Genomic DNA, 24143 nt, shown 5'->3' on the forward strand with positions numbered 1-24143 from the left:
CTTGTGCCCCCACGCACACTCTCTTTCTCAAATAAATAAAATCTTAAAAAAAAAAAAAATCCCAAGCCCAGAATACTTCACCAATGAGTACTCCCAAACATACAGTGAAGAAATTAAACCAATCTCATATAAAATATTCAAGAAAATTAGAACAGAAAAACATTTTCCAACTTTTATTTTAATGAGCATAACCACAATACCGAAAATTGAAAAGGACATTATAAGGAATGAAAATTACATCCAATCTCTCTCAAGAACATAAATGCAAAAATCCCAACAAAAAGATTGAAAATTAAATGCTATGAAATAGAAAAAGGACAATATACTACATACAAGTGAGATTTAATTGAGGAATGCAATAGTTGTTTAACTTCTGAAAAGCAAGTGTTTTATTCACCATACTAAGAGAAAAAATAGTATTTAAAAAAATATTTTATTTATTTATTTGACAGAGAGAGAGATCACGAGTAGGCAGAGAAGCAGGCAGAAAGAGGGGAAGCAGGCTCCCTGCTGAGAAAAGAGACTGATGTGGGGCTCCACCCCAGGACCCTGGGATCATGACCTGAGCCGAAGCCAGAGACTTTAACCCACTGGCCACCCAAGTGCCCTGAGAAAAATAGTATTATTATTTCAGTGGATGCAGAACAAATATTTTTATAAAACTCGGTACTCACCCATGATTAAAATCTAATAACAAATAGACAGGAATTCCCTATTCTGGTGGGAGAAAAAAAAAAAGAAGAAAATAATTTTAACAAATTTTTCTACACATGAATAATACTTTGCTATAACAAATTTCAAACACACAAAAATTGGTAGGGAAACATAAGCAATGTTCCTGCACCCTCCAACCATCTTCCTTTGTGGCCAATCTTATTTCAGTTATACCCGTATCTGCTTCCCCTACTTTCATATATTTTTTTTTAATTTAAGTTCTTGTTAACTTCTAGAGCAACATTAGTTTCAGGTGTAGAATTCAGTGAGTTATCGCTTACATATAACACCCAGGCTCTTCACAAGTACCCTCCTTAATACCCATCACCCATTTAACCCCTCCCTGCCCACCTCCCTCCACCAATCTTCAGTTTGTTCTCTGCGGTTAAGATGGTTTGTCTCCATCTCCCCCCTGCTACCCTTTCCTTATTTTCAGCTGTGTTGTTTTTAAATTCCACATATGAGTGAAATCATACAATATTTCTCTTTCTCTGACTGACTTATTTTGCTTAGCATAATACACTCTAGATCCATCCACATCATTACAAATGGCAAGATTTCATTCCCTTTGAATGAAATATTCAAAGTAATATTTCCGTTGAGTAATATTCCATTATGTAATATTCCATTATGTACACCTACCACATCTTCTTTATCCATTTGTCAGTTGATGGATGTTTAGACTCTTTCCCTAGTTTGGCCATTGTTGCTAATGCTGCTATAAACATCAGGGTGTATGTTCTCCTGACTCTGTATTTTTGTATCCCTTGGGTAAATACCTAGTAGTGCAATTGCTGGACTGTAGCGATTTTGTCAGGTATGTCATTTACAAATATCTCCTCCCATTCCATAGGTGGCTTTTTAGTTCTGTTGACTGTTTCCTTTGCTGTGCAGAAGCTTTTTATTTTGAAGTCCTATTAGTTCCCATTAGTTCATTTTTGCTTTTGTTTCCCTGCCTCCAGTGTCTAGTAAGAAGATGCCACAGCCAAGGTCAAAGGGTGCTGCCTGTGCTCTCCTCTAGGGTTTTGATGGTTTCCTGTCTCCCGTATAGGTCTTTAATCCATTTTGAATTTATTTTTGTGTATGGTGTGAAAAAGGGGTCCAGTTTCATTCTTTTGCATGTAGCCAGTTTATGCAACACCATTTGTTGAAGACACTGTCTTTTTGCCATTAGATACTCTCTCCTGCTTTGTCAAAGATTAGTTGACCATAGGGTTGTGGGTCCATTTCTGGGTTTTCCATTCTGTGATAGACAAATAATTTGTGATATGTTTCCACAATGAAATACTGTGTGTATAACAATGAGAACAATGAGAACAAATGAACTATAAGCAACAGTATGGATAAATTTCACCAACATAATTTTGGGGGAAAAGCCAACACAAAACAGTAAATACTATGTGACTCAACTTCATGAAGTTTTGAAACAGGCAAAACAAATCTGTGCTATTTGAAGACAGTGCAGTGATTATCTGTAGGTAGAAGAGGGACTGGAGGGTTACAGGAAGGGGTTTCTATGTGCTATTAAAGTTCTATTTCTTTTCTTTTTAAGATTTTACTTATTTGAGAGAGAGAGAGAGAGAGAGAGCATGAGTAGGGGGAGGGGCAGAAGATGAGGGAAAGAAAGAATCCCAAGCAGACTCCCCACTGAGCAGGAAGTCCAATGAGGGGCTTGATCCCAGGACTCTGGGATCATGACCTGAGCCGAAGGCAGATGCTTTAACAGACTGAGCCACCCAGGCAAACCCCTACTACAGGAAACATTCTTAATGTTCAGGTTCCAAACCACAACCATTCATTCATTCCACAAATACTTATTAATAACTGATACTTATCTGTATCATACACCGAGGACACAAAGCTGAATAAGACCAAAAATCCTTGGCTTCAAGGAGCCAACAACCTGGTGTTTTGAAACAAGTTAATTAGCTATTATAATATAGGAGGAACTACCAGAGAGATCTGAAAAATGCTGCAAAAGCTCCCAGACTTCAAGCCCAAATTTCCCACAGCCTCCAGGACATATCTAGGGAAACATACTACAGGCAGCTCTAACAAAATGTGACTGAAACCTAACTGCAACTCCCCTTCCCTCCCACTCCCCAAGCCCATTCTTCCTTCTTTAGTGTAGTACCAGAGAGAATGAGCCATGTGCATATGGCCACAGACCCTTTCTATATTGGTGATGGTGAACCCCCACACCCAAAGATCTTGCTGACTGTGGAAGTCTCAAGTATTTCCCTTATCTACAGATTGCCTCAGCCAACTGGATGAAAATTGAGCACCTGCCTAAAGACAGCCATTCCAGAAATGGATCCTAAGTGCCCTGATAGGAAAACTCAATTATAATAGGGACAATTATGGGTTAGGCCAATTCTCTTCCTAGGAAATTTGAATGGTAGGTCTGAGGAAAGAGCCAAGAAGATGGTAGCAGGGGCAGAATCCAAAAGACACTCAGAACAGAGTACACAGAAGCCATGAGTAAGCAGAAACTATGAGTAGTAAGTAGTAGACCTGAGGCAGAGGGTGAGATAGTTCGTAGTAACAACACAGGGAGAGAAGCTGGCACCATAAATGCAAGGGCCCATCAAACTGCTGTAAGAACATGGACACCTGGCTTAACTAATTTACTGTCCTCACTAGGCCCTAGACTCTGCAGCCCAGAAATCCTTGTATCCTTATTTCATTCATGAACACACCATAAACCGCTGCAATTAAGTTCCTTAATTTTAACCTGAGTAACTCTGTTCTTTTCCACAAAAATTGCCTACTTAGTTCTATTCTCCAGAGTCAGTCAAAGCTGATGTCTAAAATCACTCTCCTACTCCCTTTACCCCAGTCCCTGAGTCCTGCACTTCTTACCTTTTGATTTTCTCATAATCCATCCTCTCCATTCAACCCTTATTAATCTGCTTCGGTTCTTTTTTTTTTTTTTTTTTTTTTTTTAAGATTTTATTCACTTATTTGACAGACAGAGATCACAAGTAGACAGAGAGAGAGAGGAGAAAGCAGGCTCCCCGAGGAGCGGAGAGCCCGACGCGGGGCTTGATCCCAGGAACCTGGAATCATGACCTGAGCCAAAGGCAGAGGCTTTAACCCACTGAGCCACCCAGGCACCCCTCTGCTTCGGTTCTTGACCACCATTATTTCTCATCTGATTTCCATGCCTTCAATCCCACTTCCCCATCTTTCATGCTGTCTCCAGAGAGACTGGTTTGAAAACAACTTAATGAAAGGTGCCTAAATAGTCATTATTTGAAAATGATTTTGTTTACATAGAAGTCCAAAAAGAATCCATGGAAAAACTTCTAGAAAAAGAAAAGAAAAGAAGAACTGGGACTTGATAAAGTGGCTGAATAAAGTAAAACATTAAAAAAAAAAGTCTTTATAAGGAAACATAAAACAAAAGTAATCGTCTTCATAACAGCAACCAAAATATCTAAAATATCATAGATAACTTAAAAAAAAATAAGTGTGCCATGAGGAGGAAAACAGCAAACTTCAGAAATATGCTCAGAATGTAAATTAATGTCTCCATTACTTCTTCTTATGATAAACTCCTAATTTTCTAAGATAATATGAATAAATCTTTGCCCCTTATTTAAAAAAGGATGAAAAGGGACGCCTGGGTGGCTCAGTTGGTTGGACGACTGCCTTCGGCTCAGGTCATGATCCTGGAGTCCCAGGATTGAGTCCCGCATCGGGCTCCCAGCTCCATGGGGAGTCTGCTTCTCCCTCTGACCTTCTCCTCGCTCATGCTCTCTCTCTCAAATAAATAAATAAAATCTAAAAAAAAAAAAAAAGGATGAAAAGACTGAAGAGTAGAAACATGTCAGTTCAGCCCACATTAATATGTGGATTTAGTGTAATCCCTACCAAGTCCCCCGCAGGAATTGCTTGGGGAGGAGAGTACTTGACAAAAGAATGCTGCAATTCATGTGTAATAACTGATAAGAATGGCAAGGAAAGTTTTATAAAGAACCTTTAGGAGGACTAGGCCTACCAGATACTAAAATATCATAAAATTGTGATAATGTAAAGTTTAGACACCACACGAGAATGCAAAAATGAATGGAACCAAAAAGGAAACTCCCATTTGTGTAAATAAATGTTATATAATAGTAATTCAACGTAACTTAAAATTCAAATGAGAAGAAATAGAATTAGTTAACAATTCGGGAGAAAGGGTTAAATACTGAGGGGAAAACACATCACTTAAGACTTTAATGCCATCTATGTATCTATCTAATCTTTCCCAGACCATAAAAACTGAAAACATTCCTTAATACTTCCCATCCCAGGCCCCAGACTCCAGTCTAAGTGAAGTGCCTCCCATTTCAAATATTGCATTGCAATAATTGACTTACTTGTGTGTCACTGAACTCAGACTGAGAGAAGAACAATGATCTGTTTAGTTTAGTTCATACTAAAGGCTCAATTAAGTGTAGCATTAATAACAGAGGGGAGGGAACACTAAGTACTCAAGATTGCAAGCAAAGACTCCACATGATAGCTTTTATTACTCAACCAAAATTTGATGGTTGGGTTACTCAAGATTTCCTTTGAGCTGTACAAGTCCAAACAATAGCAATTTCAAAACCAAGGTGTTAAGGCAAACAGACACACATACTTTTTTGGATTAAAAAATAAAAAGTATAAAATGAAGATTAATAATAGTACTCCAAAGCAATAGAGAAGTTTCTGCCAAATCCAATCTTTCTCTCCTTTATTCTACATGAAATAATACCATATCTTACTTTTTTTTATTAACATATAATGTATTATTTGCTTAAGGGTACAGGTCTGTGAATCACCAGTCTTACACAATTCACAGCACTCACCATAGCACATACCCTCCCCAATGTCCATAACCTAGCCACCCTATCCCTTTCCCCAACCACCAGCAACCCTCAGTTTTTTTCCTGAGAGTAAGAGTCTTTTATGTTTTGTCTCCCTCCCCAGTCCTATCTTGTTTCATTTTTTTCCTTCTCTACCCCCCACAGCTCCCCACCCTGCCTTTCAAATTCCTCATTTCAGAGAGATAATATGATAATTATTGTTCTCTGATAGACTTGTTTTGTTTAGCATAATACCCTCTAGTTCCATCCACATCATTGCAAATGGCAAGATTTTGGTTTTTTTATGGCTGCATAGTATTCCATTGTATGTATGTATATATGTGTGTATATATATATAAATGTATGTGATATATATATATATATATATCACATCTTCTGTTTTTCTAATTTTTTAAAAAAAGATTTATTTATCTGAGATAGAGAGCGCTTGAGAGGGGAGAGGATCAGAGGAAGAAGCAGGCTCCTCATGGAGCTAGGAGCCCAATTTGGGACTTGATCCTGGGACTCCAGGATCATGACCTGAGCCGAAGGCAATCGCTTAACCAACTGAGCCACCCAGGTGCCCTTTATATCACATCTTCTTTATCCATTCATCTGTTGATGGACATCTAGTTTCTTTCCATAGTTTGGCTATTGTGGACATTGCTGCTATAAACATTGGGGTTCATATGCCCCTTCGGATCACTACATTTGTATCCTTAGGGTAAATACCCAGTAGTGTGATTGCTGGGTAGTAGGGAAGGTCTCTTTTCAACCTTTTGAGGAACCTCCATACTGTTTTCCAGAGTGGCTGCACCAGCTTGCATTCCCACCAACAGTGTAGGAGGGTTCCCCTTTCTCCTTACATAATCCTAAACTCCACCCAGGTGTATTTTCTCATCTATAGATTTGAAGAGGAAATTACAAGACTCTTTGGTGTTGCATATTTTTTCCATGGTGGGCTGATAGTGTAAATTGTCATTACTTAGCTTGTTTTAAACATCCATGAAGGTTATTACTTTCCCTGCTATGTTGGAGGGCACAGTTACAAGCATTCCAAAGAACCACGCATCTCCATGATGGTACAACAGAGCAGCCATTCCTAGTTGTGCAGGGTAGACGTAAGAGAACATGATGTTCATGCAGATTTCCAAAAATTTAACAGCAGCAACAGTGACGTTTGTATATATAGTAATAGTGGTGGTAGAGTGTTTTGATTTATTTATTTTGCTTTACTATATATCTGTTTGGGGAAGATCTTTTTATGCAATCTGACAGGTGGACTATTCCTTGATGACCTTACTGTTACATATAAGAAAGTGCTTTTTGTATTAAGTAATCAGGCTGCCAAAAGTAATTCAGAAAGAAAATCAGTGTTGCAGTGTTGCAGTGTTGTAATATATAATATATATATATTACATTTAGAAGACCTCATGGTCTTCTAAAGGAAGGCAGATGGTGTATGGCTTGTTATCCTCCTCAATATAGTGACCTTTCTTAAATTAAAAACAGTATTAGTATTCATGAGTAGGTGGTATACCGACTAGCATGAGAAACTGAATAAGAAGAGAGCTGGTAGAGATTATGCTGAGTGAAATAAGTCAAGCAGAGAGAGTCAATTATCATATGGTTTCACTTATTTGTGGAGCATAACAAATAGCATGGAGGAAAAGGGGAGTTAGAGAGGAGAAAGGAGTTGGGGGAAATTGGAAGGGGAGGTGAACCATGAGAGACTATGGACTCTGAAAAACAATCTGAAGGGTTTGATGCGGCGGCGGGGGGGGCGGTTGGGAGGAACCAGGTGGTGGGTATTAGAGAGGGCACGGATTGCATGGAGCCCTGGGTGTGGTGCTAAAATAAGGAATACTGTTATGCTGAAAGTTTAAAAAAAAAAAAAGAGAGAGAGAGAGAGCTGGTGACTGCTAGTTGGGGGGAAAAAGAGTAGGAAGATGTGTAATGAGGAATTTTCTAGAAAATTCTGTGTGCTGTGTGATATAAATTTCGTCATCTATCTCTCTTATATGTAAAATTTATATTGCTACCTGTTACCGTGGTGAGTGGTTTGTTTTCTTTATGAAAACATGAGGACAGCTTAATATAAACATCCAAACAATTACATTCTAGATTTTTTTCTCTCCCCACTTTCCTGAAACTGCTTTCATTAAAATAGCCAATGCTGTGATGATTACTGCGGCCAAAATTTAGGGGAGGGGCTGATGGATAACAACTAAGGAGAAAAAGAGAAGCTCACTAGTTACTGGTGAAGAGAAAAATAAAACAAAGACATGTCTAAAGGGTGTTTTTCAAGTTAAACATTGGATGGAGATGTGTAAATTTCACTTTTCATTACTTCTTTCTAAAATTTTGAGGGGAAAAAATGTACAATACTGTGCCATTTTGTACCCATAAGAATGTTTACAATTAAAAGGAGAATAAATGTTGGTATGGAGAAACATGACTCTCATACATGCTGCTGGTAACATAAAATGGTAAAACTACTTTGGAAATCAGTTCGGCAGTTTCTTATAAATTAAGCCATATATCTATATTTTCCGTCCCATGGACACAGTATTTACATTCCTAGGTGATTTTTCAAGAAAACCAAAAACTTAATGTCCACAAAAAAACTTGTACAATAATGTTCATAGCAGTTTTATTCATGGTAACCCCAAAGTAGAAAAAAACTCAAATGTCCATTTATAGGAGAGCTGAGGAACACATTACGGCATATTATAAAATGAAGTACTACTGAACAATAAAAAGGAATGAACTAATGCACACAATGATAAGGATGAATCATAAAAATATTTTGTTGATGAAGGAAGCCAGATAGAAAAGAATACAAACTATGATTATATTTATATAAAGCTCAAGAATAAGGTAATAGAAATCAGAAAAGTAGTTGCTTTTGGGGATGGAGACCCCCAGGAAGAAAGCACAAGAAAATTTTCTGAGGTAACAGAAATATTCTATATGGGTTTTTTTCCTTTCTTTTTTTTAAAGATTTTATTTATACATTTGACACAGAGAGTGTACAAGTAGGCAAAGTGGTAGACAGAAGGAGGCTCCCCTCTGAGCAGAGAGCCTGATGTGGGGCTCAGTCCTAGTACCCTGGGATCATGACCTGGGGCAAAGGCAGATGCTTAAGCAACTGAGCCACCACGCAGGTGCCCTGAAATATCCAATATCTTGATTAGGATGATGGCTACAGAAATGTATACACAAAGCTGACTTCTACACTAGGCACAGTATGTACGCCTAGGACCCACAAGATTTTTAGGGGTCATGAAAATATTTTCATTTTAATTTCTTTGAAAATTAGAAATGTAAAATGAATATACTGATAATACACAAATCTTCAATTATATTGGTTGTTTTACCAACACAATCATAAAATATAATTTTTAACATTTTTTATAAAGAAAAGGGCACACAAATGCAAAAGTACCTAGGGCCCAGGAAAAATAATAATACTGCCATGGGTGTGCATTTAGGAACATCCATCAAATCACATACATTTAAAGTATATGGATCTCACCATATTTAAGTTTCACCTCCGTAACAAAAATGTTTTTTTAAAAAGTACATTTCTTTCAAATTCTTTGGTAAAAGTGAATTCTTTGTGATGAAAATGAAGACATAGTAAAACTTTCCTCAAAGGATTAAAAAGAATAGACTTACTATAAGGAAAGTGAGCACATTGTGAAGAAAATATAGTCTAAAAGGGAAGCCAGAAGACAGAGTTACAAAAATAAAAGGAAACCTTAGGACTTCTGCCATTGTATGAAATGCTGGGTAGCATATCAGAGAAGCTTTTTAAGAGAGAGCACGTGTTTTACATATATATAGAGGGGGTGGGTGGGGAGAGAGAGATTGATCCTAAAATATTCTGGAAACTTGAACTATAAAAATAAGATCTGGGGTGCCTGCGTGGCTCAGATGCTTAAGTGTCTGCTTTAGTTTGGGATCCTGATCCCAGGATCCTGGGATGGAGTCCCGCATTGGGCTCCCTGCTCATCAAGGAACCTGCTTCTCCATCTCTCTCTACTGCTTCCCCTGCTTGTGCTCTCTCACTCTCTCTGTGTCAATAAATAAATAAAACCTTTTTAAAAAGGTTCCGATCCCTAACCTCAATGCACTTAGAGATAGCAGTACATGTACCTGTCTTTGACGTTCTAGCTTCAAAATATGTTTACACATGTGTGTTCTCACGTATTGAGAACATTATTGCAGCTACTAAAAAAGTGTTTTCAGTTTCATATGCTGCTTGAGAAATTCTAAGATAAAATCTAAAATATTATGATGCTTCATAAATAAAACACCAGTGGTATAGGGTGCACCATAACAACAGCATTATCCTTTGACTTGGTGTGACCTTCAACTTGTGATGTGACCCTTTGAAGCAATGGACCTCAATATATCATTAAGGGAAGACCAACAACCCACCAAGAATGGGCAAAGGATATGAATGAAGAGTTTAAAGGAAAGGAAATACAAATGGTTCTTAAATATCTGAAAAGAGTCTCAATATCGCTTATGGTAAGATAAATGCATGTTGAAACTATTGTTAAGATATGATTTAAACCTATAACATTCTGTCTTGTGGCTGGCACATGCACACAACACATAGGCACTTACAAGTCGCTGCTAGTTGGAATAGAAATTGGTATAACCAGCATGGAAGTATTAATAGAAATTAAAAATGCACATATAAAGATTCCCATTGCTGGCCAAGAAGGAGTAACTGGTACTCTACTTACTTTCACACCTAGACACAGTTCAGACCAAATGTAAGAAAAAATGATTTGGAAGATATTTGCCATCAAGCAGCATGAACAGTCGTCTGGGAGAGATAGGAAATAAACGAGGCAAACTTTCTGAGGGTCCAAGTTCACTGCCTAGAGAGAGATTCCAGGCTTATACAGGCCAGAGAAACCCAGGCAGAGCCCATAAATCTCCCTGAGTTGGGGAATAGAATTTGGAACATGAAAGGCCTGGGCAGATAGAATTTGTGAGCAGAGTGACAGAAAGGAGGAAGTACAGAAAGGATGGCCAGAAATCTGCAGTTCAGTTCCCTCAAGTCTGGCTAAGTACTTATCACTGCAAATGTGTGAGGAAACCAAGTCAGGGAAAGAATGATGATTATACCTTTGACCTATTCTTAGGGATGTATCCTCTTGACACATGCGTACCCAGGGGCACACTGTACTGTTGCACAAGTTGTTCACTTCGGGAGTGTCTTTGGGCCAAGGTGTTGAAATCTAGTCTGTCTTCTCCTTTTTAATTGAGCCCCCTGGCACTGGGGCAGAGACAAGAAGAGCTTAGAGAAAGGAGCCTTTTCAAAATTAACCCAGAGATGCTATGAGAATGCAGGATAGCCTCAGCCTAGAGGGAGTACCTTTTTTCTAATTTTCACAAAGGCAAAAATAACTGAGCTTTCTGCATCACATAGCTCAGCCCTCTCTCAGCCTCATTGCATTGGTTGGTTTTATGGTCTCAGACTCATCTCTGTTGACAGCTTTCTTTCCTTACGGTAAAATTAGTGCTGGGAGTATGAGAGGCTAATGCATCAAGGGGGCAACCTTTATTCAATGAGGCACAAAAGGCAATGCAGAAATGCACCAGCCTTCTGGCCTTCTGTGAACAATTCTGGGATGCTCTGTACATTTCTCAGTAGGTCCTAGAAACTTCTAAAATACATGCTTATGTTGGCTTTTCCTTCTCCTCCATCTTACTCTCTTTACTTCCTTACTTCTGCTTCCTGGGATTACATCTCATTAAACGAACTGCACCCAAGCCCTTGTGTCTGTGTCTCTGAAGTAGGAAATAAGGTGGAGTTAACTAAGACAGCACCAGTGGGCCGGCAATGGCCTTGTTCTCATGTGGGCAGAGTGATATACACTACAGTATTATTCACAGTAGCAAAATATGTTCATCAATGGGAGATTAAAGAACTTTGGTACACCCATACAATGAAAAACTATCTATCACTTAAAAAATGCATAAGGGGCACCTGGTGGCTCAGTGGATAAGCCTCTGCCTTTGGCTCAGATCGTGATCTCAGGGTTCAAGCCCCACATCGGGCTCTCTGATCAGCGGGGAGCCTGCTTGCCCCTTTCTCTCTCTGCCTGCCTCTCTGCCTACTTGTGACAAATAAATCTGTCAAATAAAATCTTTAAATAAATAAAATCTTTCAGATAAATAAAATCTTTCAAAAAATATACAAGACCTCTTGATGTGCTGTTATGAAAAGAGCTCCAAGAGATATTTGCAAAAAAGAAAATGCAGAAAACTCTATATAGTATGCCAACCTGGTAATCTGTCCAGTAATTTGCTAGGTAACTCTATATAACATAGTCCGTGTAGTGTATGTTGCTAATGATTACATGAGCTTGGGAAATGACCTACTTGTGCAGAGCCCAGACCCTTGACACATAAAAACTGTGAGGTAGTAAGTGTATGTTGTCAAAGTTACTAAAATGTGGTCATTTATTTAGGTACCCCCCAAAACTAACACAGATTATGGTTATTATTAAGGTACCAGAAATGGGATGATTCTATGGTGCCTACTTGAGGGTTCAGGAGAAACTGTAGAACCAGATAGTGGGTACTTACTGGAAGAATTTTGAGAAGAATAGTATAGAAAGCCTAGAACACCAACTATCTGTTAGTTTGTTACACAGCAGTAGAAAACAAAAATACTCTGGATTACTAACATTCTACTACTCATTGGTAAGGAGTTCAGCAATGCATTTCTATCTAAGGACATGACTCAATCAATCCTCCAATCCTCTTTGAGGACCCATTTTCTAGGACCATTCGTAGGACAGATTTCTATATTTTTCAGGGTCTAGTCAGGAGAAAGAAACCACACCAGTTACTTCAACAAAAAGAACTCAATATAAAGGATTGTTAACTAGGCATAAAGTTGTTAACTACGCAGCAGAAAAGGTAAAACCAGAATGCTTAGGTTATCAGAGAAATAGCCATTCCTCTTCAAGCTGTGGAAGCAAAATAAAGGAATTATTAAAATTTAAAAGTTTTGAGGAAAGGTCAAAGTGGAGGTGAAACTCTCTGAGGAAGGGATATCCCTGGGTTGGTGATGCTGCTGTCTGTCTCCGAGTTCATTTTAATCCTTTTGGATCTAAGGCCCATCCCTTTGAGGAGGAAGCATGAGCTGGCCATTGTTGGTTCCATGAAGGAATGTGATAAGGCTGGTTCTATGAACAATAGAGAAGTGGCAAACGGGTTTCAGCTTCTGCTGTGGGAAATGAACTGCTGCTTGTCAGAGTGGGAAGTGTTGCCAAGGGATCTCACAGGAACCAGAAGAAGGGAAGGAAGCCAACAGGAAAGAGCAAGTCCCCTTTCCTCTTCCAGCCCCTTAGCATCCTTATTGGAAGATCTTGCTAAGGCGCCAGCTAGCAAAGCAAAATGTGATTTGTTGAGTTCCAGTCATGTATCACAAAGGAGGATAGAGAAGGGTGGTTTGGACCTGAGAGACAATAACTTCATAACTAGCCCAGTCACATAGCTTCATGCATTAGATCTGCAAAAGTCAGGAATGAATGAGTGTCTTTTATTTATTTTTTATTTTTATTTTTTCATTTTTTAAAAAGGTTTTATTTATTTATTTGATAGACAGAGATGACAAGTAGGCAGAGAGGCAGGCAGAGAGACAGGCAGAAAGACAGGAGGAAGCAGGCTCTCCACGGAGCAGAGAGCCCGATGCGGGGCTCAATCCCAGGACCCTGGGATCATGACCTGAGCCGAAGGCAGAGGCTTTAACCCACTGAGCCACCCAGGAGCCCCAGAATGAGGTTCTTTTAATAGTGAGTTAGTAACTTAAAGGAAAGGCTCAGGCTTCAAGACCTAAACAGAGTATCCCTATTTTTTGTTTGTTTGAGATTTTTCGCAGGTACAAACTTTCCCCCTGACTGTAAGACGTGGTGTGCACTGGTCCATAATAGAAGCAGGGGAAGGGGTCAGTTTTCCTTCCAAAGATAAAAATTATGAACATTTCATTTTAGCATGCAGCTGAGTGTCAACTAAAGTTCTTTAGATCAGTTTTCTTTCTCTTTTCTACAACTCCTTCCCCATCAAAACAAAACAAAACAGACAAAAAAGGATTTCTCCCTGTTAGGAAAGAACACAGGTGCATTGGGGAGAGGGAAAATAAAAGTTACTCAGAACTAGGCCTAGAGAAAGTCTTTGGAAATTAAGTGTGAGAAGTTCTGGGACTTCGGCAGGATTCAAAAAGTTGCCGAGTGGAGGAAATTGAGGAGAGTCAATGTGGGTTATGTCCTGAGTCCTATTGATGTTCCTCAGCATTTGGAGGAAAGAATGGAACCTCTTATTAATTATGTTTGGCTACTTGAGTACTTCCTAATTTTTTTTTAAAGATTTTATTTATTTACTTGACAGAGACACAGCGAGAGAGGGAACACAAACAGCAGGAGTGAGAGAGGGAGAAATAGGTTTTCCGCCAAGCAGGGAGCCCCATGCAGGGCTCGAGCCCAGTACCCTGGGATCATGACCTGAGCCGAAAGCAGACACTGAAGGACTGAGCCATCCAGGCACCCTTGAGTACTTCTTTAAATGCAACTCTGTACTTGTACTAGATGATACAGGCCACTGGATTTGCTAGTCACTCAACTTTCTTTTGTTTACAGATGCATTACCTCTCAGCTGAGTTCTCACTTTGTTTATACTTTGACTTTATTTATTTTTTTAAGGTTTTATTTATTTATTTGTTAGAGCACAAGCAGGAGAAGCGGCAGGTAGGGCGGAAGCAGGCTCCCTGTTGAACAAAGAGCCCAATGCAGGACTTGATCCCAGGACCCTGGGATCAGGACCTAAGTTAAAGGCTGACACCCAAGCGTTCCTATACCTTAACTTTAATTGTTCAGGACAGGTTATTTTTACCTTCACTTGTTCCTACAAATTCTCATATGGTTTATATAGTTCTTTGGAGAGAAATAAAATTGGTTTTGTAAATAATATCTTGGGTGAGATAGGCAGGGCCTGTGTTAGCTCCTCTGAGGAAGCCAGTGCCCCATTGTGACATCTGCCTCAGTTTTTTTCCACAGTGCTAAAATCAAGGTGTCAGCCAGGAGGCAGTCATTTCAAGGCTTGGCTGGAAGGAATCCCTTTCAAGCTCAGTGTCGTGGTTGTTGGCAGGATTTCATTCCTCTCTGACTGTTGGACCAGGGCCCTGGTGGCTGGAGGCTTCCCTTGGCTCCTCGTCATTGGGCTTCTCCATAGGACATCTCCAAGTATGGCACTGGTGTATCAGAGTAAGCAAGCAAGAAGGCAAGAGAAAATCAGAAATTTGGATTACTCTTTTTTTGGTTTCTGCTTTTCTTTAATGCTCCAGAAAACCGCCTTCATGTTTTATTGTATATTTTCTTCTAACACCTTTACAAAGTACTGTTTTTAAAGCTTTTGAGTACAAATATGTGTGTGTGTATGTGTATTTGAATACAAATGTGTGTTGTGTGTGTTGTGTGTGTGTGTGTTGTGTGTTATAATGAGGTCGGTTGTTTGAGAAGGTAAAGAACATGCTTCTTCTCCATTCCTGATGTGCCCTTCCATGCGGGGATGTCTTTACTTGACACTCCTCATGCTTTCTGTCTCTTGTTTTGATTCTCCCCAGAAAAGAAGGAATGACCCAATAGCCAGAAAAGAAGGAATGATCCAATAGATTGGTGAGACTGGTAAGTGTAAACTGACCAAGTTCAGCTCAACCATGCCCTCTTCTTCTTGGGAGAAAACTACCCAACAGAACCATATATTCTCCACTTTTCCTCCATTCCCTCTGTTTACTGGGAAGGAGGCTAGGGGGACCATGGAGAAACACTATAGTATTCCAGTTCTGGGTGCCTAAGTCCTTTTAATTCTTGGATTCCATGTTTGGAATTCTACCTGCTTGCAGATAGAAGCAGTTTTTCCAGTATTAGCTTTATTGCTAATACATGTGGTATTGTCATTTTCTCTCTGACATAATTCCTCAATTATTCCTAACATGACTAAGGAAAACATGGATGTCTTCAGTTGGGCTCCTTATGTCCCAATGTTTATCTCCTTTTAAGTCTCACAACCATTTTGTGAGGTAGTCTGGTTGCATTTTCACACCTAAAGGAGGAAAGCTCATAGCTTACTAGAATGCCTTTCCCCTTGGAACCACAATAGCGGGAGTCGGCAGCCAGAGAGGCAACTGCAATCCTAAGTAAAGGCCAAAGAACCTTACTCTGGAGGAATAAGTAAGCAATCTAGGACAGGATGTACCGCATTTGGCAGCATGATTATTTGTGTTATGCTTTTCTCCTTTTGTTGTCTATTGCTTACTTTACCGAATAACACATTTTAAAGAAGTCAACAGAAAAATACTAGGACTGGACACATTCCTGAAGTGACTCCTGGTCCTACCAAAACAACCCACCCTACAGGCCTTCAGATGCTATACTGTACTGCTGGTTCTCTCTCAAGCCAAAAAACAAGGTCACATCAGGGGAAAATCGAGGCAAGGTTTGGAGAAGTAATATTAGAGTTTCCTGTCAACTGGAGCTTTCAAAATAACAAGTGGGCTGAGGAGAAGGAAACAATGACTGTCTCATCCACTGCCCCATGACCTCCATGAGACCACCCATTTCTAGCAGAGGCAGTGGGGTGAGTAGTCCTTTTTTTTCCTAAGCGTTTGCCTCTTTTTTAAATTTAAATTCAATTAACTAAGATATAATGTATTATTTGTTTCAGGGGTACAGGTCTGTGAATTGCTTCTTGACCTGTTCAGTATTCTGTCTGATTTCGAGTGAGAGAAAATTGGTCTCAGAAACTCCTGTTAGTTCTTCGTTTCTTGGGTTTTGGGTTTTTTTTGCATTTGAAGCAAAGGAGCAGTTACTTGGTCTTTAGCAGGTTCAACTGCATACGTATTTGTATTACAACTTTCTTTCTTTAGCTTTCTGTTGCTTTACTTTGATTGGAGAAAGTCTTGACATTTTCTTCTCTTTTCTGAGACATCTCCGCTAAATGAATGATTTTTTTTTTCCTCTAAGATGGTGCTTTTGTTCCTGTCTCCTTGATAATCCTACTGTCTCATGTTGAACAACATGGAGGAAAATATGATAGCTCAGCTCTTTTGCCTCTTTCCTTTGAGTATATTGTCAATTCCAAGCACCTAAATCCCTCTGTCCTTTCCATTAAAGTGCATCCTGGTCATTTAAACTCTATTACAATATTATTTCAGTAGTGAACTACACAATCATGTATCATAAAATTTTCTTACTGATAAAAATATGGTGTGTGGGATGTCCCCCCCCCATATATGAATGAAGAAGAGAAAGAAAATCTAATCAGTTTGAGTGACCAATGAACACATTGGTCACCACCTCAGTGGTGGTCATTGATCAATTTTGAGCAGGTCATGGCAATGCTAATGTTAAATGGTGTTATTACTATTGTCCTAGCCTAGTGGGTTTCAGGGTCTTTCAGTTCCTTCTTCTCTAACAAGTGTAGGTATATATAAGAAATTCCCACTCATCCAGGTTTCTAGCCACACACACCACACCCCTTTCCTGGACTTACATATGCCCTGGGTAATTTAATGTCAGGGGTTGGGGGTGGTTGTTCAGGGTTCAGAAACAGAGAAGTTGTTATGAGAGACCATTTGAACAATTCCCTAAATGGGGCTTGAGACGTATGGCACAACCATATGATGACTATTGTTCTTTTCTTTTTAATTGCTGTATGACTGACAAGCAAGAAGCAGTACATATCTAATTTAAACAATTTGGTGAATTTAAAGATAAGTATATGCCCATGAAACCATTACCTCAATCTACGCATTAAACATATCCATCACCTCTAAGTTTCCTTCTGTTCTCTTTATTATTATTATTACTTTAATCACTTATTTTTTTTTTTTTTTACAAAAACAGTTAACATAAGATCTACCCTCTTAGCAAATTTTAATGAAGACTGTTCTAAAGGCATGACAGGGTTGCCCTTGTAAATAAAACCACATTTCTATATGTATGGAACATCCTACCTCCCTTTGCTTTTTTTCCTTGTTAGACTTAGGGAAATCTACCCCTTTTTCTTTTTGTTTTCTTGGGTTCTGTCTTTCAAAGTGTTGTTTCTCTCTAGGTAGTCCCTGAAACCTAGAACCCTGATCATCACTAACGGAATAGTGAATCTCTCTTTTCTTGAAAACTATAAAGTAAGTGTGGCTGGTGGCCTAATCTTCAAATCTTTGAAGGATATGCTTCAAATCTGTGAAGCATAAATATTTGAATTTCATTTTCCTTGTGGATTAAGGGGAAAAATATAAAAATTACATTTTTGTACTTAAAACGATCTAAATACCCATGCTGAGGAGAGAAAAACTCTCTAATGGCCTGAATATAAAGGAAACCATTTTGGACTTCTTGCTAAGTCAGAATGACTGTACCTAAACTTTATTTAAGCCAAAAGCCTCATTTATGGCCTGCCAAGTTTTGTAAACAAGTAGCCTAAAGGAAAACCATCTTGTCCTTAAGGTGTTGATTAATGCTCCTATTCCTTGTGTTCCTTGATGTTAAAACTCTTGACTTCTACCTATGTGTTAATTTACAATTTTTTGTGCCTTTAAGAGGTATAAAAAAGTATATACTCCATATAAACTGTTCATTCTCTGGAACACTTTCTTCCCTGTTAAGACCGTGTTTCCTAGGGAGTTGTCCTAACTTGGACTCAAATAAAACTCTGTTTCTTTTAGAGATTCTAGAAGGTTTGTTCATTTTGCATTGACAATATTGTAGGGGAGGAGACAAAATTTTTCCCTCTACTCTTCTAGGTTTTCTAATGAGGCTCTGCAAATCAGACTGATAAAAGACCAATTATGGACAGAAGAACAGAAGTTCACTGACACTGTACCTAGATATGGGAGAACTCAGTGATGCATCACTCAAAGGGGATAGCTTGACCTTGAGTTTACATAGAATCTTTTTTTAAATTAAATTAAATTTATTTATTTGACAGGCAGAGATCACAAGTAGACAGAGAAGCAGGCAGAGAGAGAGAGGAGGAATTGGCTCCCTGCCGAGCAGAGAGCCCGATGCGGGGCTCGATCCCAGGACCCTGAGATCATGACCTGAGCCGAAGGCAGAGGCTCTAACCCACTGAGCCACCCAGGTGCCCCAAGTTTACATAGCATCATAACAAAAGAACCATAAATTTTTAGAGAGATGGCAAAAACAAAAAAATTGAATTTCTAGGATGGCAAATTGTAGGAAGATAAATATTGGGGGAGCCAAGGGAGGATAAGAACTAGTACACAGGGGCACCTGGGTGGCTCAGTCAGTTAGGTGTTGGCCTTCAGCTCAGGTCATTATCCCAGGGTCCTGGGATCAAGCCCCACATTGAACTCTCTGCTCAGCAGGGAGCCTATTTCTTCCTCTCCCTCTGCCTACCACTGCCCCTGCCTATGTGTGCACATGTGCATTCTCTCTCTCTACCAAATAAATAAATAAAATCTTTAAATAAACAACAACTAGCTCATAAAATTTGTTATGTAGATCCCTGTACAGACTCTGGGCTGATAAGAGTCTAGAGTTGTCTCTGATGATTGACTTGTGTCCTCCTTGATAGAGAGGAGTGATAATGTGATATAAGAAACATAATACTTGGCTCATGGTTCCCCAAACCCTTGTAATTTCCTAAGTTATTAGAGCAATGGAAACATCTTTTATTATAATATTTGGTCTTTTGTCCTCAAATAGCTCCAGAGTGATTAAGGTAAAAGTGTCTTTTCTTATAAGCCCCTTCAAAGACACCTGAATTTATTTTACTAAGGTAACTTTTGGAAAGTTCCTAGATAACAGGATGGGGACTGATTGCCCACAGGAACCAACCTTGTGACTAGAAGGTTGGAAATTTGAGCCCCATCTCCTGACCTAGAGTGAGTAGTGAGGAGATAGAAGTTCAACCAATTACAGATAGCCAATGATTTCCTCAATGATGCCTGTGTAATAAAGCCTCTATAAAAATCCTAAATGAGGAGGTTCAGAGCTTCTGTGTTGGTAAGTAAGTACATGGAGGTGCTAAAAGAGTGGCTTACCTGGACAGGGCATCAGAGTTCAACCCCTCCTCACATAACTTGCCTCATGGTTCTCTTCCATTGGGTTATTCCTGAGATACAACCTTTTCGAATAAACCAATAATCTAGCAAGCAAACTATTTTTCTGAGTTCTGTGAGCCATATTAGCAAAAGATCTAACCTGAGGAGGGATTGTGGGAACCTTCAATGTGTAGCTTGTTGGTCAGAAGTCCAGGTGACAACCTGGACTTGTGATTAATGTTTGAAGAAGGGCAGTCCTGTGGGACTAACCCCTTAACCTGTGGGATCTGAAGCTATTTCCAGGTAATTTCAGAATTGAGTTAAATCATAGGACACCCAGCTGGTGTTTGAGAATGGCTCGGTGGGAAAACTTCTCACAGATCTGGTGTCAGAGTGTTCTGAAATTAGAGTTTAAGAGCAAAAATGAAAACTAAGTGTGTTTTCTTTTCAAGAAGAGAGGGGGGAAACTTTTATAAATTTATGTCCTGCTTTTAGATACATGAGGGAGAACAGAGAGCTGTTCTTGTATTTCTCATTTCCCTTTGGCTCAAGATAATCCTTATGCCAATGTGGAATATTTGGGGGGGGGGCATTTTTCTACCCTCCAATACCTTACCACATGATATTTCAAGGTTCATCAGAACCTGTGGATTCTATTAATTCAGAGCTCTGAATTTGGTATACTCAGATCTCAGTATTATAAATACTGAGTTTTTGGTATACTCAGATCTCAGTATTATAAATGTTTTTAAAAAGTCTATTCCAGGGCACCTGGGTGGCTCAGTGGGTTAAAGCCTCTTTCTTCGGCTCAGGTCATGATCCCAGAGTCCTAGGATCAAGCCCCATATCGGGCTCTCTGCTTGGCAGGGAGCCTGCTTCCTCCTTCTCTCTCTCTCTGCCTGCTTGTGATCTCTGTCAAATGAGTAAATAAAATCTTGAAAAAAAAAATAAAATAAAAAAACAAAAAGTCTATTCCAGCTTTTAGACTAGTGCTTTATAAAAGATAATATTCTTGCACTATTAGATGGACCCAAACATTACCTGTGCTTGAGTGAAGCTTGCTAGAGGCTGGAATTAAAAGACAGTTTTACTAATTATATGCTAATATTCATCATTCCAGGAAAGCTGTGCCTTCTCACTTGACACAATTTGGTTTCAGATCAGCTTAAACTTATCAGAAAGATCTGTACTCCAGTTACAGAAACTTAAACCATGATTCACATGCAAAATATCAGAATTCTGGGTTTTGAAAAATGGTGATTTAATTGGGTGCCCCCATGGGGTGTCTCTTCATCCAATGAGGCCTCCCAATATGGGGCAGTAATTGGGTGGAAGCCAGTGGTACAGGCAGTGAAAGAATCCACCTGAGACAGAACAAAGGAGATAAAAGTTTATCGAATGCAAGGGAGCTGTAGGCAGGACACCTGAGGAGAAGTGGTGGGTGGGGACCCGTTTTTTAAAGGGGAAGAGGAGGTAGGGTGACATATGGAAAGTTCCATATTTGGGGAACTGTGCCTAGATGGAAGTAGCCCATTGGTCAGTTGGGGCCTGTGGGTATTTTGAGGTAGGTCACTTGATGGACTTGTCTGTATTCAGCCAGTTGGTCACTGTGGCCCTTTCTGCATTCCATTGTGCAAGCCTGTTTGCCTACAAGTGGCCTCCACTAAGTAGTTCTGTAGTGTATCAAGACCTGTTATGTCACTGAACTGATAGCAATTAAGCAGTGGGAAATACCTGTGTCTGAAATTTCTTTTTGAATAATCCACCTGTTTGATTTGTGTTTGAATAGCTACATTTCCTTAAACAACACAGTGAAGACAGCAAAGTAGGATCCTCTAGGATCTCCACTGATTTGGTTTCTTAAAGCCCTTCCACTTCAAAAAGTCTTGAGTTTAGAAGACTATAGACTGTGGCGTTGGACCAGGCACCACACCTAGTCTCCTTCTGATCTCTCCTTCCCCCACTCTCTGTGACTTGGGGCAAGCTACTTGACTTCTTTAGGACCCTTTTTTTGCCTATAAAATCAGATGATTTACCTTGCAGAAATGTTATTAGGTTGAATGTGTGTATAGTAACTGGCATGTTTGAGATGACCATAACTGTATCTTAGAGCATTCCCAGAAAATACTTTCTAGATTTTCTACAATCTAGCCATCTGACAGCTTGCAGACAAATTATACACTCTTTGCTGCAACTTCTTTCAGAATATGCCATTCAGTGGTAAGCCCAGAATGGGAGCATAAACTATTTATCCTGTTGGTTCAAGAAAGTTGTGGTATAGTAGAGCAGAGGGCCATGAGAATGGCAGAAGTTCCAGGGAAAAAACTCATCTTCAGCCTAAGGAGTTAGAACACCAGAGCTTGGTCTGAAAATACAGGGCCTTTTGGGAAGGGGCAGTTCTGAAGTCAGCAGGATATGCACTGACCTTACCTTTTCCAAAGACTTGAAGAAAAGTTAAGAAGAAAAAAAATTCGGTGTCGCTTTAACCTCAGGGCTATGCTGGAATGCCTGAAATGTAAGGAGGGGGAAATGTCGAAGACAGAAGACATGCCATCTGGGCTTGAGGGATCTGTACAGTCAACACCTGGAGCCTAAGAAGGAAGGCCTCAGAAAGCTGGAGTGGAACCACATGGTGGCAGGCAAAGTCAAGTAATGGCCTAGGATTCGTCAGTCAACAGCACAGGCAAATAAAGAGAATAGTGAGGCACCCCAGATGATTCCCTGTATAATTTATGAAATTATATTGGTCTTGGACTGATATCCATGTGTCATTCCCCCAGTTTACCAGGGACTGTGGAGCAGTGGACTCCTGTTTGAAATTTTTTTAGTGCTGCTCTTACCTGGTGTCACTTGGAGAAGATGGGTTTCATCATCAGCTGGCACCAGACAAATGTACAAAAACAGATAAGCCTGTCAGAGCCACTTCCTTTATGATGCAATAAATTTGACATGCAAATGTCACAAACTGTGCAAAATGAATGGCGCAATGACAGCTTGAACACCTGATTTCACTGTGACCTGAATAAATGTTGAAATTTAAAGACTGTATATTGCTTATTCTCTTCCACAGCTTTTGTATTTAGTTTAAAGTTTCCTACAAAGTCATAGGAGATGCTTACTAAAAATATAAGTTATTCAACTCTTCTCCTGGGTGATTAGGCCTTACTAATTGACATATGAAAACAATTTATACATTTTAAGTGCTTTACTACAAACTAACATTTGTATTGCAACTGAGGCCCTATAAGCAGCACTAATACAAGGCACCAGGAACCCAGTGAAAGGGCACCAGAAAAACACCATCATCCACTTTCACACTCCGTTCAAAGACTTAAAATTGCATTCAGTCATGTGAGGTCTTAACATGAGAAGAAGGAGACAGAAAATGTCCCTTTTCCCTCTTTGTTCCAGGGTAGAATGGCTCATCATTCTCTTCATCTTTTGTTGACTGATGTATTAAAAATCTCCTTGGCATTTCTGCCATGGGTTCATTAAACCTCTATTTTTTTTTTTTTAAAGATTTTATTTATTTATTTGTCAGAGAGAGAGAGCAAGAGTGAGCACAGGCAGAGAGGCAGGCAGAGTCAGAGGGAGAAGCAGGCTCCCTGCGGAGCAAGGAGCCCGATGTGGGACTCGATCCCAGGACGCTGGGATCATGACCTGAGCCGAAGGCAGCTGCTTAACCAACTGAGCCACCCAGGCGTCCCATTAAACCTCTAGTTAGTCCAGACTTGGGGCACTTGATTATCACAGGACCCTGCCCTAAAGAGGCCAATGGAGGGGTGTATGTTTTCATGTTTCCAGGGAGATCTAAGCCAGAACAAGTAGAAACTCAGTCTCCATTGTCATCAGGATCCACCGCTTGGAACAAAGAGGCTCCTAATGCATTCAACTTGACCAAGATTCATTTTAAGCCTATAGCACCCCAAACTAGGTTCAGGAGACCAGAAAAATAACACCCCCTCACTTCTTATCTCCACCAGTCATCTGCCATAGAAACATCATTGTCCTGTATCTTGTAGCGCCGGTGTCCCTTGTGGGTGGATGTGTGGGCCTATTTGGGTCACACTTAAGTTTTCAGGGCTTAAAGATTCTCAGACTGTAGTATGCTCAACAATATTGGGTGCCTAGGTGGCTCAGTGGGTTAAGCCTCTGCCTTCAGCTCAGGTCATGATCTCAGGGTCCTGGGATCAAGGCCCGCATCGGGTTCTCAGCCCAACGGGAAGCCTGCTTCCCCCTCCCACTCTGCTTGCCTCTCTGCCTACTTGTGATCTCTCTCTGTGTGTCAAATAAATAAATAAAATCTTTAGCCCCCTCCCCCCCCAAAAAAACAACAATATATTAGGAGAGAGTTGTGTAACATGCACTTTCCTGAGACTCCCCACCAGATGTTCACTTCCTAGGTAGGAAGGGGCCTGAGTAAAATTTGTATTTTTAAAAAAGTGGCCCAGGTAATTTGGATGCACGGTATCAATGGATCTCACATAGAGAAATACAGG

General features: G+C 39.8%; 1 long non-coding RNA gene across 2 annotated transcripts; it reads right to left on the bottom strand.

The window, feature by feature from the left end:
- Positions 1-674: 674 nt before the first annotated feature.
- Positions 675-22514, bottom strand: LOC309862207. 2 transcript variants are annotated; one of them, XR_014310353.1, is made up of 3 exons: positions 22485-22514; positions 22075-22152; positions 675-717 (listed from the first exon to the last, which is right to left on the bottom strand). It is a non-coding gene; the product is annotated as an uncharacterized lncRNA (long non-coding RNA). The 2 variants fall into 2 exon arrangements; XR_014310354.1 differs by lacking the exon at positions 675-717 and adding an exon at positions 21841-21981.
- Positions 22515-24143: the final 1629 nt, after the last annotated feature.

The sequence above is a fragment of the Mustela nivalis genome (assembly GCF_964662115.1).
Source record: "Mustela nivalis genome assembly, chromosome: 3".
NCBI lineage: Eukaryota > Metazoa > Chordata > Mammalia > Carnivora > Mustelidae > Mustela > Mustela nivalis.